The following is a 4,995-nucleotide window of genomic DNA, read 5'->3' as shown; positions in this document are numbered from 1 at the left end:
GCCCCAGGGCAGCTGTGGCTACAACCGTAGCTTGCCTCTACCAGTGAGTGAATGAATAGTGTCATTGTAAAGCGCTTTGAGTGCCTTGAAAAGCGCTGTATAAATCCAATCCATTATTATTAAGTGTTATGTTGCTGGCCTGTGGGAGGAAGCCGAGTACCTGGCAAGAAGCCATGCAGAACATATAAAACCCATACAGAAAAGCCCCCGCCATATGGGGGATTTGACCCCTGGACCTTCCTGCTGTGAAGAAACAGTGCTCAGCACCACACCACCATGTTGCCCCATAACTCATTTCTATTTAGGTTAAATATTTTTTATATTTTATATTTTTTAGGTAACACGGCCCCCGTCCCGGAAAGTGCTTACGTGCAGGCAGCAAGTCAGGCTTTTGCTGGAAAAAATGAAACACTCTAAGTAAAATACTACTTGCACCTTATTCATGGGTCGTGTTATAAAGTGTTTGAGTAATCCCTTTTACAGTCCGGTTTTACAGCAAAACTTCAGAAAACACAGCTGCAGAGTTTTAATGTTAAGCGTGTAAACATTATATTACAGAACTGCTACAGTTTCTATTAATAGAAGAGAAACATTTTTGTATGAAAAAGCAGCATTTTTGATGTGACCAGGTATCATCAGATAAATATATGTGTGAAATTGGAACAATCCAAACGTATATGAAAGTTCAGTAATTATTATTTGATCTTCTTAGATTAAGAGACGTCTGTGTCTGCATGTATACAGCGTACAGTGCCTCAGAGTTTAGAGACCAACAGGATCTAATCACAACTTTTTCACACCTGCAGTTGTAAAATAACTGAACATGGGTTCTTTGCATTAAAGTGAGGTAATGAAGGTTGAATGTCACAAAAGCCAAATGCTGAGTGGCTCCCCTTAATATACAGTACACTCCTGCTAGTCCTGTTTTTTTCTTTTTCTAAATTAGCCAAAGATGGCTGGCACACACTCACTACTCATGTGAAGAAAGATTTTTTATTATTTTTACATTTTAGATTTTTTGTTAGTTTCCCTACCACTTGAAAATAAAAATAATATATTTTTTTCATATGTGTATTAGCCCTCATCTTCTCCAAACCGCCCATTATCAGTCACCAGACAGCAGCAGGACTGCTGACCAGCTAGCCAATAAACTCAGGTCGTACTGCAGAAACTAGACAGCTGCTCTGAGTGTCTTTAGCCGGGGAGTGTAAAGAGCAGTAGCTCTAAAATTACCAAGTGCAGACAACTTTACTTACACAAGGAGAATCAGCAGGACATCTCTCATTTTAAAAGAAATCTACTCATGTCTTAAAGGAAATCAGCTTTTGCTTTCTTGAGCTGAAAGTCCCACCAGTGCTCTTGTCTGAATTACAAACAATTCCTAAAACAAATCATGTGGTGCAAATAAAACACTGAACATAATTGAAATTCACCAAATGTTCAGCGAACGCCTTGAAGTTCGACATCAGTGATGTTGCTGCCTGCTGGTGGTTCCAGGGTTGCTCCAGTTTGTTTTTCTACATGCAAGTCCACCCTCAGAAGATTGACTCCACATCGCCAACTGAAAGTTCTCCACTTTACTCTGATTTTTAATTACTTTTGTCGTGCTTTTATTCTATGTCCCCATGGGGCATGTATTGCTTTACTGGTGTTTAATATTCCACTTCTTTTATCCCTTATCAGCAGTTTAGACTTTTTATTCACACTCTGTTGTGCTTTTATTTTAAATCAAAGCTTGTTTGTTAGTGCTGGAAAGAAATGGAAACCCAAAGCAGACCCAAGAAGCAAAGCTGGCTCTTTACTGGCAGATGAGATAAATTGCTCCAGAGCTAAAAAGAACAAAATATATATTTATACATATCAAACATGGAGGTAAAAGGAGTCAGTGCGTGCATGTGACGAGAAACGGGGTTGATTGGGAAACGTGGATCAGCTGGATCGGCAGGTGAAGGCTCAGGTTGAAATGTTGATGGAGGATTTAAAACAAACGGAAGAACTTCATTTCAGGTTTGGTCTGAAAAAAGAAACACAAACAGCATGAAGCAGCATTCCCGCTGTGCAGGAAATTAACAATTAACAAAAGCTGTTAGCATTAATAAAGTGAGTTCTACAGCAGCTCAGAAAAAACATTGCAGCGACTCTAAATTTGGTTCACATGTTGATATAAAACAGGATTATTCAGTGATTTTAATGACAAGAAACTCCACGTGTTTGGATCCATGTTACCATGTAGTTTACATTTCATCTGATTGTGGGGTGACTTTCATCATTCCATGGGAAAATTGGCTCCTGAGCTTCACCTCTGAAACATCAGAGACGTGAATGAGCTGCAGCTGCATGAAAACACAGTAATAAACTGAACTGTCCCACAAGATTTAAAGTGAACACGAGCTGATCAGACAGGAAACAAGAAGCTCTCAGACAACACAAACCTCCAACAGGGCAGCTCAGTCGCTGGACAGTGTTCAGTGTCATGCCAACTGTATTGTATCTTCTACATATTCATTTTGTTTACTTGGTCTTTTCAAACATACTTTAATGAGTTTGTAGTGCAGTAAAACTAATGTGTTTTGAAAGAAAGGCAGGCGTGAATAACCCATAGTCCAGTCTCATCTCCCGAACAAAGGCAGCAGAATTTTCAGTAGTTTTAAAGATAAAAGACATTTTATGAAAGTTTGACCTTGTTTGGCCTTAAAGAAGTCAGAGGCCCAGCATCATATTTATTTATCCATCATTCCCTACATCCCTACATATCATATATGTCAATACAAACAACATGGTTTAAAATCGCTCTTCTTTCACTTTGACCTTCAGATCAATCTATTGACCTTGAAGGAGAGGTCAGATGTCAAACGTGACATGATATTTTAAATCTTTATATAGAACTTCATGATTTATTGGCTTGGAAAGTATGATTCAATATATATTAAGTCGACCTTGACGGATGGAAGCCAAATGTTCATGGACTCCACCAATGTGACTCCACCCAAAACTTTTCCAGCTGTCATGTTTGCAGACAGAATGACACGCTAACGCTACCAAACAGAGAATCTCCTTGGCAGAAGTAATAATCACAATCAAGTGACGTGTCAACATGTCCAATATTTATTATTATTACCCCATAGCAGTTTTTCGGTTTTATTTTTTAAGCTGTTCCAACTTTAACTTTTTCTTAATTTCTAGAAGTTCACCTGCTGACCTTCATCTCCTTCACTCTTACATATGAAAGTAGTGATAACCCTGTAAGTACAGTTCCTGTTTGCTTGCAGAAATGGGGCATAATTTATGGGTCGACAAGACCTCAAAGCATATTGAATATGTTTTATTGACAAATAACATTATGAAAATATGAACAGACTGCGCAGCTGCTAAAATCTACTGTATGTTTTGCAGCATAACAAAGCACAGAGCATACTGTATATTACACAGCTGCAAATGTAACTAAAACACTCAGTACTGATGCACTGTAATGTGCGTATCATCGGACAGCACAGACGTACAAACCCAGCGGACAAAAGGTCTGATTTTTGTGGGCCGGGCCTCACAGTCGACAGATTCCTTCATCTGCATCTCTGCTGGGGTTCAACATCTGGCAGGAGTCCAGAGTCCAAACACAGAGCGTGATGGAAACCAACCTGTCTGCTGGAACAGGCAACTCACACAAGAGAGCTGGACCCTGCAGCAAGCCAGAGAGGAGAGGTCAAAGGTCAAAATCAGGATGTGTGTGCTGGAGTGTGTGTGTGAGGGTTTGAAGAGAGTCAAACGTTTGGTTTCTCGCTCTTCTTCATCTGCTCCCATGATGATTTTCCTCCATATTCCTCTTCCTTTCTCCTTTTTCTGCCCATCTCTTGCAGTTTTCTTACTTTTTTTTTTTTTATTTAAGCTTTGACACATTTTTTCTGTGTTTTTCTGTATTTGTTTTGTTTTTTCAGAGTGACGACAAAGAACATCAGACCGTGTCAGTGCTGAATATTTCCGCCTGGTTCCTTTTCTCCTTGAAGATGTTCCTGTTGAGATAGTTCTCTGTAACAGGGCAGCCCTTAGCGGCTGGAAACACAGTGAGACAGACCAAGGCAAGTGTAGTGGAACACAGTATTTATTTGCTATATGGCTCTCCTTAAAACAATTAACTTGTCAAGCTTCTTCACAGCACAAAAATCCATCCTCTAATGACAACTGGCAGCCTTAAATATGTTCAGCTGTCACAGACTAAACCATTATTCCACTCTCAGGTAAATTCTTAAATCCCAACCTTCCACCACAGTATACAATATATCAATAAGAATAAATAAATACATAAATACATTTTCACATTTACATATTAATAAATACTTCACACTTTAATGTTACACCAAACCCAATATTATAAAAACCCAGAAACCCGAGCACAAAAAGATTCACCACACTCTCTTTACCAATGGTCTCTCCCGGAACCTTTAAATGGTGTCTGGACCCCCAGGGAAACATTTGCCCAAACACCTTGAAGAGGACGCAGGCAAGAAAGGTGAGTAATCATTAACTTACACTTATTTGCACCACGTTTATCCCTAGATTTCACACACACTTGCATTAGTTTTCCTTATTGGTAAACCTTAATCACAATCTCAATCACCATTCTTCTCTCCTGACAGACAACCACCACATTCCTTGATGAGGAGCAGCTGTGCAGGATCTGAAACAAGGCTACCAACTGATTTTAAAATTCCCAATAAATAGTCAATAAATATTTAAACTTCTTGTGTGCAAATCCATGCTTAAAGTGCAATGCTCATAAATTGCTTGATAAGGTGCTTTTAATAAAGTGAAAGGTGTGCTCTAAAGTGCTATACAGACAATACAATATAAATAAATGCAGTAAGGGAGTCCTCTTCCTTACATTCTCTCTCACTCTTCCTTTCTCATCTTTATGGCTGTAATCATTGAAAAAGTCTTTAAATGAATGGATGGCCTACACTGTAACAGTGATATACCAGGGACAGTTTTTATAAGTTATTT

At 39.0% G+C, this 4,995-nt stretch overlaps 1 long non-coding RNA gene across 1 annotated transcript; it reads left to right on the top strand.

Annotated features, from left to right (window-relative positions):
• The first annotated feature begins 3,935 nt into the window (after window positions 1-3,935).
• On the top strand, window positions 3,936-4,732 carry LOC146677040 (uncharacterized). The gene is made up of 2 exons (XR_014907346.1): window positions 3,936-4,504; window positions 4,632-4,732. It is a non-coding gene; the product is annotated as an uncharacterized LOC146677040 (long non-coding RNA).
• The last annotated feature ends 263 nt before the right edge of the window (window positions 4,733-4,995 follow it).

The sequence above is a fragment of the Rhamphochromis longiceps genome, linkage group LG2 (assembly GCF_057381845.1).
Source record: "Rhamphochromis longiceps isolate RC_006_pf linkage group LG2, R_longiceps_female_GT1.1, whole genome shotgun sequence".
NCBI classification, from domain to species: domain Eukaryota; kingdom Metazoa; phylum Chordata; class Actinopteri; order Cichliformes; family Cichlidae; genus Rhamphochromis; species Rhamphochromis longiceps.
Note: the sequence above shows the minus strand (reverse complement) of the source record. Positions and strands in the feature narration are given on the sequence as shown.